Below are 13,442 nucleotides of genomic sequence, written 5' to 3' on the forward strand. Positions count from 1 at the left end.
GTTCAATAATTTAAGCAGCTGTTATCCTTAGAGATTGTGTTGGTAAAAGTGGTTTTAAGATAGGATGGAACAGTGAAACTGAACTGGGACTTGTGTGTTCCGTATTTTGTACCACTTTCATCCTTTGCCTCCAAATCATACTGCCTGTCAATGCTTTTTTATTTTAGTCTTAGAACATCTAGGACATTGCCTTTATTTGCTTGTAACTGAGCCATGTGCTGTCTGATGATTGAGGCCACCAAATTCATATCACAAATAGCAGAAATGAGAGGGAGTGCAAAGCTTGTTTTGAACCAGGAACAGTGAGAGAAGAAAGGGCAGTAAAGGTGGCAGGATGTTGGACTTCTCTGTATTCCTTCTTCTTTCAAATTTGGCAGCATATGGAGGTGACCATAAGAACTGTGAACAGCAGCTCTGGCTGGCTCTGAACCAGCAGCCCGTGGTTCACAGCATTCATTACTGTCTAGATGATGTAGTTTATTTCCAAGGTAATGGCGCCTAACCTGTCACAGTTATTCAGTGAGTGATTGACACAGTGTCTTGTAGTAGTGATCCTGGATGTGGCTTCTCTTTAACTGCCTGACAATTCCTGGCCCAGTGCTTGTACTGCCTGGTGCTAGGATTTCTCACTCTGGAAAATGGGGTTTAGGCTCAAATACGGAACAGTTGGGTGAAATGGTTTTGATTTGACCTCTGCTGTGGTGAGGACTAATTACTGCATCAATGCTGCCATCTGCGGATCTTCAGCAAGCATAGCAACTCATCTTTGGAACGGCACAAATGGCTGATGGATTAATTCCTTTATACACATGCACTACTTAGCCAGTTTTTCAGGAAAACTGATTATAAAGAATGAAAGCCACTTTGTCTCTCCTATGAAAGGGACATACCATGTGGCATGGAAGCTGTGATTGTTCCCATAGTTGTGGAACTTTAAATTCTGTTGCTGCTCAAATAGTTACATTTCATCCAGGTCTCCCCTTTGCATTTCTGTTCAATTAATTCTGTACATTAAGATACAATTCTGAGAATGAGTTGTAAGCAAAGACTTTCTTATTGAGCATAGTCTGAGTTTACCCCAAAAAAGTCAAGAATTAGAAGACACCTAGTGGAGGAAGAGAAGAAAGACTGGAAACATTTACCATTCTTCTTTTGGCTTTGTTATGCAGCACAAGGATATAAACTAATAATAGAAATTAAGCAACTCTGTGTTTTTAAGCTATCCTTTTTCTGATTTTGTTGTTGTATTTGTTTGATATGTCTTTATTAAAATAAGACACAATAGCAACGACTCTCTTTGCACAGCATTCCATTTTCCAGAAGGAGATTTGTGAAAGTTTTATGATTAAATTTTTCATGAGAATAAACAATGCCTTCTTTCCTATGTGGGAATAGGGGCCTCCTTTTTAGCTTAGCAGTTGACCCTTGAAGGTTATTTTCAGTCCACGTGGGCATGATCAAGCTTTCTTTCTGTCTTTACTGGCAGCCTGGGGGTTTTTTTCCCCTCTCTTCCCTTCCTCTTTCCGGAGTTAGGAACACCTTGTTTGTTCGTCATGTTCAGCCGTAGTAAAGAAAGACGGGGATGTGGAAGTCCCTCTGGAATTTAAAAGGAAATCCTGCAGCTAATTGTAGATGTCTGTGCCAAACAATTCTGTACAAGTTATCATTTCAGCTATTGTTTGCAAATTGGCTCACTGCAGTGCCCTCTGTCATTTGATCTGAAGGGAAACCAGCTTAAAGGAGTCATTGCATCCTAGAAACATCAGTTGTCTCCTGTTTAGTTCTGCTACGAGGATACATTGCTACATTTTGTTTTAAGGATCTGATATCCTTTCATGTAAATGATGTTGTCCTCCATCACAGAATGAACTGCTTCCATTCCAGTGATGTTCTTTGAATCTCTTCCCTCTCCCTGTATTTGTAGGGCAGTTAATTATTTGATTGCAGTGGAGGAAGAAGGAAGAAAAATGAATGACTAATTCTTCACAGCAGTTGAAGACATTGCTAGTGTGAGGAGATACTCTGCCTGTTGTAGCCTTCTGCACAATGGAGTGTGGTGCTAGGATTGGTCTCCTAGGACAGATGAGGAGGGTAATGAAGTAACTTCACAAAGAAGGTCTTGCAGTGACTAATGCTTTAAAGAAAGCCCTCTTGATTTACCAAAGTAATGAACAGAAACTGATTCAGTAAGTTCAGTGGTATCTAAGAAGGTACAGTTGTTATGACTGAGACTTTAAAAAACAAATGTGCATGAAACAGAAGATATTGTGTACAGTTAATTAAAAAAGTATTGCAGTTGTTTCTCTAAAGAATTTAGAAATAAAAATGTCTCTTTTTCAGAGTTAAATTACCTTGAAGACTTCCAGTATAAGTAACAACATCTTTTAAAATTTCCTCTTTGCTTTTATTTTATGCTTACTGAATACTCCCCTTTTGTTTAGTCATCACTTTGCTTCAAATACCTTGGTCTGTAGTTGAGAAAAAGAGTTATATGGTGGTCTTAATGGGGAAGTTTGTTTTGCAAAGAAATCACTTCTCTGCTACAGCTTTTCTATTTTGTTTCTGTTTTATCATGAACAAGCTAAAGAGTTTCCTGCCAGCAACTTGTGCCTTACAGTACTTACTCATTGGAAAAGTCGAACTCCAGCCATTCACACAAGGAGGTGTGAATGGTCTCTTGACTAAAAAGCCCTAAAATGGTGGGAAGCATTTTAAGGTTCAAGTATTGTGAAGTAAGCCAAACTGTGTGAATAAGATAAACATTAAAACCTCCCTTTACTAGTCTTCAGCCTTTGAAGATATGATATCTATTACAATATCCTCATCATAATGTGGTTAGAAGAAATTTGATTTTTTTACCAAGAGTACAAAAGTAGTTAAATAAATGGCTCAGCTAAAAAATAGCACAACATTTACTAATAATATTTACTGTAGAAGAGGACTGAGGAGTAGCCAATAACTTAATTGTTCTACAGAATTATGCTTAAAATATCGAACACGGAATATATGAGTCACATTCTGTATTTAGCTTCAACTTATTGTCTCTACCATGAAAATAGGTCATAGTAAATGAGGCAAAAATAGCTTGTGTGTTTTGCCACATGGGTCAACATTAATTGCTGCACTTTGGCTCCACTCTGCCCAAGCATTATGCTAAATACAGATCCTGATAAGATCATTTAATGATTGTATCAGATGAGAGCTGGGAGTGAAGACCCTCTTCATCCCACCACACTCAGGTGTGGCCTGGGTGATCTGAGCCATTTGTGGGATCAGTAGTGTAGAGAGAAGCAGGGTTTCTGTGCTGAAATGTTGGAGCTCATAGGCAGTGAAGGATCAGGTATCAGGAGATGGTAGGAAAGGCTACAGCTCTCATTCATGTGTGCTGCCCACCTCTCCCTCTCCAGCACAGGCAGTTGTCATGTAGCCAGACTTGTCCATGGAAAGGATTCTGTGAGACTGAATGCTCACAGGGGGTTCTCTGCACTTCCTTTACTCCAGGAAATATTAAACAGGTGAAGTTATGGGAGCTATAAGTTCAGGTAGCATCTGCATGTTTTGAAAATATTTCTCAGGGGAAGTAAGAACAGCTGTGAATCTAATAATGATGAAAAGCAAGTCAATGAAATCTTAACCCTGGAAATTCAGGTGTGTAGCATGCCAGGGTCTTGAATCACTACTTATCAAATATGTTTTCTCTAAGGCAAGAAGTTTGCAGAATAAAAGTATATGTATTAGAGTTTAAAGCTCTCTCCATTACAAGTTGGATCATTCCCAGTATAAGGTTCTACTTTTGAGGTTATATGTGTCTGAAGGGCCTTTGAAGTAGGTGCTTATCTTAAATGAGGTTACCTGCTCTTCTTGATTCAGTAGAGTGCCTCCCAAGTGGCAGTTTACCAGAATAAGTGTCAAGATCCTTAAGATCTGCTAGACAGCTCTCTTTAGATTCAGAAAGATTATAAAAGGCTTGGCTGTCCCTCATAGAAGCATGAGTTTGCTTCCAGACTATCCCTGTCCAGGCCTGCAGGGCAGGCACTTCACTCAGGCTGTGGTGTGCAGCCTCACATCCTTCTGGATGTGTCTTTGTGAGCGCCTTGGCACCGTGTCCATAGGTGATATTTTGCTCCTTGCTTGCCTTGCACACGGGCACGGTTTGAGAAAGTGAGTGTACAGTGGTGGTAAAGCCAGTGCCCATGGGATTATAGCCTATTGTCATCATTACCAAGTGTGCAGTCACAGATTTCTGTGGCCTAAATCAGGAACCTCCTGTGACATCTTTCGAGGAACAGAGACCCTGTGTCTTTAGTTTGCCAATCTGTATATCAGCTAGACAGCAACCTCAGGCTGGGTGGTCCCTTTGTCCATCCAGGTACAGCTTAAAGCTGACAGTGCCATGGTGCATTACACAGGCAAGAAGGGTGACACATCACTCTCCAGCTTTGGTTAGGGATACTGATCATTTGGTGGAACTGATTTTATGTATTGACAAATTATTGACAGGAACTTTGAATGCTTCAGTTGGGTGTGTCACAAGCAGGAAATCTGAGGTTTCTCAGAGCTGTTTTAAAAATGTTTTCCTGTGTCCTGGAACCAGTTAGATATGCGGACACCTGTTGTATTGCACTAAATAGTTATTTAGTTGGTTTGCACTGGGTTCTGTACTATTGCACAGAATCGTATGTTTGTGTCCTCATGGGATTCCCCTTTTATATCCCATGGTCTTTCCCTCTCCCAGAAACTCTGGTGGTGATGGTTTGTCCCAGGTTTACTCCTCCCCTCACCCCCTCCTCACTTGTATCCCATTGGCTGTGGTCCTCTTCCTCCGTCCCCCATTCCCTTGAGTTTAAAAGTCCCCCCCCCGCCATGAGGCATCTCTCTCTTTTCTTCACCTGGGGAGTCACCTGGATGATCTGGTGTCTCCTATCAAGGAAATAAAATTAAGACTTTGTCCCCACGTGGAGAAGAGCGCTTCTCATCTTTTCCTTTTATCCTGTGTAAGATCGTGTGGGCTGGGGTCCATAGCTGGCCAGATTGGACCGAAACAGCCCACCAGGCACAGATTCTTACAGACACTTTTTCCAGTTTTCTGACAATACACAGAGATTGGCCAGGATGTAGATGAATTAGCTGTGATGACAGTGTTCCATCTGAGAGGGAGCTTTTGTTCAGGACTATCTCAGCTAGCAATGCAGTCACACCACATCTACTTCTTTGCTTTTTGTAAATTTCTTCTGGCCTGCAGATAGCTTTTGGGCTTCATAAAGCATGTCCACTAAAATCCTTCATTGAGAAACAGTTAAGAAGAAGCACTTACTCCTTTGTTGTTCATAAGTGAGCTGATTTCCCATCAGTATGAGACAAAATACGTTTCTCAATTTTAAAACTTCAGTTCAGTTTTTTTAGCTTTTTATTTCTGTGTCTTGTACACTTAATAAAATCAGTTCCATAAAGGGATACTCAGCATTAATCTCTGTGCTTTTCTGTGAAGAGCTTTTCTATTTCTTGTCACCAGGGGTTTTAGCAAAGGCTTGATGAGAGGTGGCTTTGTTTGTCTTGCCTTCACTTAATGATCCTTCTTCTTAGTGAGATGTTTGTTTGATGCAATCTTTCCTCACATCACAGCTCTTTGAGGCTGTGGTCACCAGCTTTTTTCACCTTTTGATAGTGTTTTGGTGGTTGTGTGCTCTGCCACAAGTTTAAAAGAAGATTGAAACCTGTGTGGCTGAAAAAGTAGAACATCCTGTGCTTCTCCTCTTTTCTTTTTTAAGATTTCCTCAGAATTCATCCCACATTCCTGTATCACTTGTCAGAAAATCAACCTGCTGGTGTTTCATTTAGACTCTGCTTTTTTTAGAACTGGAGCACTTCTTTACCTCCTGGACATCAAGTACTTTATTCTTTTTATATTTCTAAAGTTTGTTCAGGAGTTTTTCTTGCTTCTTCGGTGCAATAACTGTCTCTGTACAGGCTGACACAATAAGCAGCAGCCTGTGAGGTAACAGGGGAGCTCGGGGCAAACACAAGGCTGGGGCTGCGCAGTGGGATCACTACATTCCTTCTTCAAGTAACTTTTTTTTTGGGCTGTGGTTAAAAGAAGTGAATGTTTGCAGTAATCCCAGTGAATGTTCCTGCAAAGATTCATTCAAAGGAAAAAAAGGACTTCTTGCTTATAACTGGAGACAGGGACATACTATCTGTCTGCATATCTCTGTCTTCAGATCTACCTCTGAACTCCTTCTGTGTGTCAGAAGTTTGAGGTAAGCAAATGGAAACATTAGGGTATGTTTCACTCCTTTCACACTGTGTTTAACAAACAAGGGGAGTAGACAGTCAGGAGTCCACCTTTCTGGCATTAAGCTGAAATGTCTTTGTCCTTAAGTAATGCACTTCTAGATTGTCACTGATTAATTCCATCCAAAAAAAAAAAAAATCTTGTGCCAAAAATGTATAGCAGGGACTCATTTAAAGTAATTTCTGCTTAATATAGGACTGATTGTGAAAAGAGATGAAAAAGGGACAGGATCAGAAAATGAGACCAAACATACTTAGAGTCTTGAGGGAAATAGGAAGATCTTAACATATAGGGCAGAAGAGACAGCAATGGTAGACAAAAAATACCCATATCGAATACAAAGTGACACTTGGTCAGTGTAAGGGAGTCTGAGGGACCTGGACTGAGGGCTCTGACTTGCATTCAACTGATGGAAAGAATGGAACTCATTCAAATCATAACCATGGTTCCCAGCCATGTTCTCCAATCCTCTGGCAGTGCCTTGCACAGGAGGCAGCAAGAACAAGCACTCATGGCTTGGTTTCACCTGCTGAAGGTGCAGTTTTGTAGCAGGGCCGAGCTGGTTGAAGTGTGGGCTGCTGCTTACAGAGCTACCAGTTGGCTCTCACGTGGACTTTCCTATCTACATCTTGCAGCACAAGTCATCTGACTTCTTACAGGCAGTGGTTATCAGGAGATAATGTTTGAATATAAAACATATATATATACGTATGTTTTGTCATTTGGGATAATTTCCCACCAGCTTAAATTTTTAAACCTGCTCACTTCTGGGGTGAATGCATACCAACACCAGAGCAAGGAAAGTGATGGAAACATGTAGCTGGGAGATAGAACAGGACTTTCTTTTTCCATTGCTCTGTACCACAAGATTTACAGTTGATTACATCAGCCCAGCCTCAGGTGCCTGATGTTAAGGCACAAATTGCTGCAGAGTTGGTAACCCCTGACAGAGGATGAGGGTAGATGAGGCAGAAGATCATAACCTCTGACCTGGGGTTCTCTGTGGTGTATCACAAACTCTGATTTTAGTAATTGTAAGAGGAGTTATTATCACCCAGAAGCTCTGCCCTGTACAAAGTTATGCCATTCAAGATATCACATGTAAGAACAAATGCATTATCAGGTGTTTTTTAAGTGGTGTCAAGATTTGCTGAGGATTTTGAGGATGATCTTGAAAGCTCCATTTTCACATTAATTAGGATACTTGCCTCTGCCTTGCAGCTGGGACGTGAAGTCAGTCTGATATTGCACCTCTCGGATAGGCACACTCATGTTCAGTAACAAGTATTTAGAGAATAAAAGCAGTGGGAGGTAATTTGGCAAAAAGTTAAAAAAAAATTACGAATGATTGAATATGTCTGGAAACAAGATAGAGCATCTTTGAAAGGCTTTCCTGAAATGAGATGTGCTTTTAAAATTCAGCGTATTATTGAGTGGTATTTGTAATTGCAGGCACTCATCACTTTCACACTTGCTGTTTAGTTGCTTTTGTTAGGTGGAAAGTACCAAGCATGGTTAGAGACCTGAGAACTACTTTTTCCAATTGGAAACTGGTCTGCCCTGCAGCAGGATTAATCTCTGTGGTCAGCACTCTGTAAGCAGCTTATGGAGGTAAACATTACATGTGTCTCTGCCAACCTGGCTAAATAATGCCAGCTGTCTAAACTCTTTTTGAAGATAAATGAGCTGTAATTGGATTTCTGCACTGGATAATTTTAAACAAGGGCTATTAGAAGCAGTAGTTGTTATGAAGAAACTCCACAGTAGGCACATTATGATGAGATACTGCATGTCTGAGTGATTTAGTATTTTTCTGTTAAAATCAGGGTAGCAGATGCTTTGGTGAGGCAGTTTCAATTTTTTCTTGTTATGTGTGAACAAACAGAAATGGTAAGGAAGTTTGGGTTGAGTTGGCTGCTACTGAGAGTTGCACAATGTCCCAACAGTGTGAACTTACTAAAAAAAAAAAAAATTAATAGAAGGGAAAAGATAAATTGCTATCTTTTGTTTTTTAACAAAACTTGAAAAAAATAAAAGCAGACTTTTTTTTCTGTAATAATATACTTAAGAGAAATACCTGACATTTTAGTCAGAAATTGTTTCTCCGTACAAACAGTTTTTGTAAGAGGGGGGTAGATATTAAGAGTGGAAAGCATAAATTTGAAGAGAATTTTAACCACTCTGCTGGCAATCTTATTGAATTATATGAATTATATGAATCTTATGCTTATTAAAAATTATTAAAAGTGTAAAACTTAAGCCCAACAACTGTGATGTTGCCCATAGTATTTGATTTGCTTGGTGTTGTTACCTAAGACCAGCAAGTGGGGTTTTTTGGGAAGCACAGATAAGAGTTCTCAACTAGTAAAATCTGAATTTTTATATTTAGGGAGCTTTTTTTGTTTTGAACAAATAAAACACAAGTTTATTCAGCTTATGATGTGTTTGTGAATTTTTTTACACCAACATTTAAGCTCTTACATATGAAGGAGAGGAATCACTAAAAATTTTAGCCATTTTTTCCCAAGTTCATGTAGCCTTAATTGCTGGCTTCATTTTTGTGTGTTTTTTACCATCCCTAGACCATAAATGTGGGGTTTTTTTCAATTTCATATTATAATTCCTTGTTTTCTTACAACCACTGCTTGATTACAGTTTTTCTCAGAGAGAGCACAGCTTGAGTCTCTCACAGATTTTAAGATCACTCACTGTTTGGTTTTCCATGACTAGTAATTTGCTTATGTTTTTATTCCTTTTTTATTCCCACAAAGCCTTATCATTCATTTGTTTGTTCATTTTGCTCATAACAAAAATTAACTTATTAAAATTTTTTAGCTCAGTGGCTTTGGTCTTTTTGATTTGATAGAATACTTCTTGGAGAAAAAGAATTACAACTCATCCCTTATCCTCCTGGTATTTGCAGTTGAAAAGGTGATAAATAAAAGACCAAGGAGGTCTTTTGCACTGAGGAGAGGATTGAATCCCTGTAAGAAAGGCACAAACACTTGCAAGGCAGATAACTGTTCATTAATAGCCTAGAAAAGCCAATAGCAAGTTGTGAAATCCTTTATCTTTTCCAATGCTGGGAACAATGAGATGTTGCAGCACTGGCTGGAGCTCAGGTCAGGGGCAGCGCACGGTGCAGATCCCATCTGTGGTGAGGTTCACCAGCTCTGACATCACCTGTATTCCTTCAGGGTCATCTCACAGTACAGGTTGATCAGTCACTGGCAGAACCCAGCAGGGAGTAAGGACATGGCTTTCAAGACCCCCTGGAGCAATATACACTCTTATATCATTAATAAAGCTGCAGTCACAAAACTGTTTCAGATAATAATTCATATGAATGAGACATTACATTATACACATCTATTTCAGTGTGCATTGACTGCACACTGGGTAATTATGTATTGACTGTGCATATAGTGATTAATTATAATATTGATTAGGTGTGCCTTGAGTAAGTAGTGATCATGTAGTATGTGTGATCCAGTGGCCTGCACCTCTAGTAGTTATGGGGGTCACTGCCTCTTCACAAAATAGCTGTCCACTGCTGTCTGCTACAGTGGGTAAATCATTATTGATAAGGTTATTTCTGCAACTGCCAACATTTTGGTTCAAAATACAGCTGATTTTATGTTTTCTCATCAATAGAAGAAGTATTGCTGTTCTAAGCAAAGGTCACTTAACTAAAATAAAAATTTCTGCATAGTTCTGAGGTGCTCTGCAGTTGTTGGTGTGTCTTCCCTGTACACCCTGACATTTTTCCCTGTCAGCATCCTGTGTATGGAGGAATCCTGCTGTGAGCAGTTGTGTTGTATCATCAGATGAAATGGAGTATAAGTCATGGTTTTTAGTTGCCTGGACCTTTTTTTGACATGTTCACAAAGTTGAGTAACACTGTCAAAAGAGAGTAGCAAAACCTTTTTCTACTTGTGGGTCTGTGGCCAGTGAGGCACACTTGTTTCCTGTTTTTGTTTGGGACTAGAAAGTGGCACTTCTTGAAAGAGCATTTGAATCAGATTTCTGAGAATTTTTTCCCTTTTTTTTCATGTTGTGAAGACCTTGTCTGGACCATATGAAAATGAGACTTTGTCTGTAGTTAAAATACGTTATGGTACTAACTATTTATTGATGTCTGTTCCAAAAGTTATTTTTGTGGGTATTTAAAAATTACAAATCCAATCAGTAATCACTTAATTTCAGCAGGAATTTACAAGCTGCAGCACAAGAAGCACTGCAAAGGGATTGTGATGGCAGTTGTGCTTGACTGCTTGAATAGAGATGCTGAGCTGCACAGTTAAGTGGTCCCACACTACCAGCAGCCACACTATTAGGAAGGCAGGGCTGTAGCCAGAGGAATTAGTTTTTCCAAGTTCAGCTGCCTTATGCAGTGGAGGACATGTAGAGAGACCTTTTGTGGAGGCAGTAAAACCAACTCAGACATCAGGAGGCGTTTCCCTGACCCTGGGCTCTCCATCTGCAGCAGCCCTCAGCTGGTTGCTCTCAGCCATGAGCTTGGCCTCTGGGTTTGCCAGCTGTGGGCAGCTCTCCCTGTGCTCTTGGGTATAGGGATGCCAAGGGCCTGGGATGCAGGTGCTGGCTGAACAGCTGGAATGGTGCAGGAGAGCAGCAAGGAGGGGCAGAGGTGTCCTGGCTGTACCTGGAGTTGTGAGCTGCTTGTCTTGCACTCACCCCTGGTGTTCGTGGTCATTAGTTTTGGTGCTGGCATCTGAGTGTGTTAGTTGGAGAGCTTCTGTTCTAGCTTTGGCTTAAAAGGAGTTAAATTCTAAAACACCTTTGCTTAATGATATTAATACAATGTAATCTATTATGTCAGTAATTTCAGATGACTTGATTATCCTGGTAGCTGCTCCTTGCACATTTAAAATAGTTGGGTTTCCCCCATCTGAGTGAATGCAGTAAGGTTCTGGTGGGTATTCAAGTTGTTTTGAATAGCTGCATTGATGTTATTTGAAAGACAAAAACAAAGAATTGACCCAGAATTGTCTTTATAGTCTGATAACTTGTGAGGAATCTTCAGTTGTCCCTGTTTTTTCAAAAATGCCTCACACATGCAGCTGGCCGGGGAGGTTCATCTCTCCCTGTCCCACTGGGAGCAATGATTTGTCATTGTTACTTCTAGACAGAGTTGCTGTAACTGTCCATACTTCAGAGCTGTGATACTAAGATACCTAGTACTTAAGTCCCTTGGTATCAGTCGCTGCCAATAAAACACTGTCTGGCTACTCTTGGCTGGTGAGTTGAGAATAATGTCTTCAGCATCTCTATATTTAAAGTAGGCTGCCTTGGAGTTAAACTAACCACAACTTCCCTTGAAAGTTACATGATACAGGAAGGATGAAACTGCTAAGCGTAGCTGATTAGAGGGAGGAACACAGCTCTCCTTTTGCATGGTATAAGATAATGCATACTTTTCTGGAGGGGATAGGATAACCACAACTTTGCTGCCTTCCAACAGGTGCAAAACTTTCTTTTTTTAGTTTAGCCCTTTGCACAACATCTGTCACAACTGAGGAAAACAAAAGAGGAAGAGGAGAAATTCATACTTTTGCAGTGAGGAAAAATGAATGCAGTTTTGTGAAAATAAATCTGTGCCATGTCTTGACCTTTCTTTTATTTTAGGAGGATGCTAATGACAGCATTTTGATAAGGACATAAGTAGAGGACAAGACCAGAAGATTTTAAAGTTATGTAATTTGCTAGTTTTACTGCAAGGCAGTTGAGTTTCATGTTGCTTTCCTGTCTAACTTGGACTAATTTGCTGGTCATAACAGAGGCAAGTTGAAAGGAGCCACTGGGTATTATGTTGCCCAGCCCTGGAAGTACAAATTTCAGCATGGCTCTGTCAAATCAGGTTTGGAGTATCTCTAAGGACAGATATTTCAAAGGTTTTCTGTGGAACCTTTCCTACTGTCTGACTAACCTCATGATGAAAAAATGCTTCTTAATGTTTAATTGGTCCTTGATGCAACTTTTGCCTGTTGGTGGGTGTTGCCATTTTTCTGTATCCCTCCCTGTGGTGGTGTTCGCAGGGGTCCCATGAAGAGGGAAGAGACAGGAATGTTGACTCCATGTTTCAGAAGGCTGATTTATTATTTTATGATATATATATATTATTAAAACTATACTAAAAAAATAGAAGAAAGTATTTCATCAGAAGGCTTGCAAGTAAAGGAAGAAGAATGGAATGGTAACAGAAGCTCCTGACTCGCAGAGAGTCCGAGCCAGCTGACTGTGACTGGCCATTAATTAGAAACAACCAATGTGGACCAATCAAAGATCCACCTGTTGCATTCCACAGCAGCAGATAACCATTGTTTACATTTTATTTCTGAAGACTCAGCTTCTCAGGAGGAAAAATCCTAAGGAAAGGATTTTTCATAAAACATGTCTGTGGCACCTCCCCATTAGGCAGTTGCAGATGGCAGTAACATCTCTCAGTGTGAACCATCTCAGTTCCCTCTGCCTCTCCTCCAGTAACATGTGCTGCAAGCTCCTTCCACATTTTTGGTGGCAGTCTGCTGGGCTTGTTCCAATATGCCAAATATCTTTCATCTACTGGGAAACCCAAGACTTAGTACAGAATTCCAGGCATGATCTCGCAAGTACCAAATGGAGGGGAAAGAATTCGTTTTAAACACAGCCGTGTTTGTTTGTGAAGTCACACTGTTAGCTCCTCTTTAACCTGTCTACCAGGAGCCCAGAATTTTTTGCCAATCTGTTTTCTAGCCAGGTCATGCCCGGCCTCCAATGTTGTGTGGAGTTATTCTAGCTTTGTTCTGCATTTGGCTGGCTCATGTGAGTCCGTTTTTCCAATCCATTGAAGTCCAGTTCTTCCTTATTTAGTGCCCTGGAGCAAGGTTATCCAAATTTGTCAGTCATGTGGCAAGATCCTAGTTTAGAGAACCTTTATGCAAATATAGTAAGAAAAGTAGATCAGTATGCTGTTGATTTCATGTGTATAGAGATACCCTGTTCTCTTCTGCCACACAGCACAAACACAGCTGGCTTCCCATTCTTTATTTATACTTGCCTTCTTTCCTTCTTTTAGAGCTTGAATGAAGTGGTGAACAGCTTTTATCTGACTGTTTACAGGAGAAGAGACAAGATAACTTGAAGTAAGGGG

At 40.3% G+C, this 13,442-nt stretch overlaps 1 protein-coding gene across 1 annotated transcript in view; it reads left to right on the forward strand.

Annotated features, from left to right (window-relative positions):
• The window catches only part of UBAC2 (UBA domain containing 2), an 87,901-nt gene that overhangs the window by 23,715 nt on the left and 50,744 nt on the right, over nt 1-13,442 (forward strand). The window lies entirely within an intron of this gene.

The sequence above is a fragment of the Ammospiza caudacuta genome, chromosome 2, assembly GCF_027887145.1.
Source record: "Ammospiza caudacuta isolate bAmmCau1 chromosome 2, bAmmCau1.pri, whole genome shotgun sequence".
NCBI lineage: Eukaryota > Metazoa > Chordata > Aves > Passeriformes > Passerellidae > Ammospiza > Ammospiza caudacuta.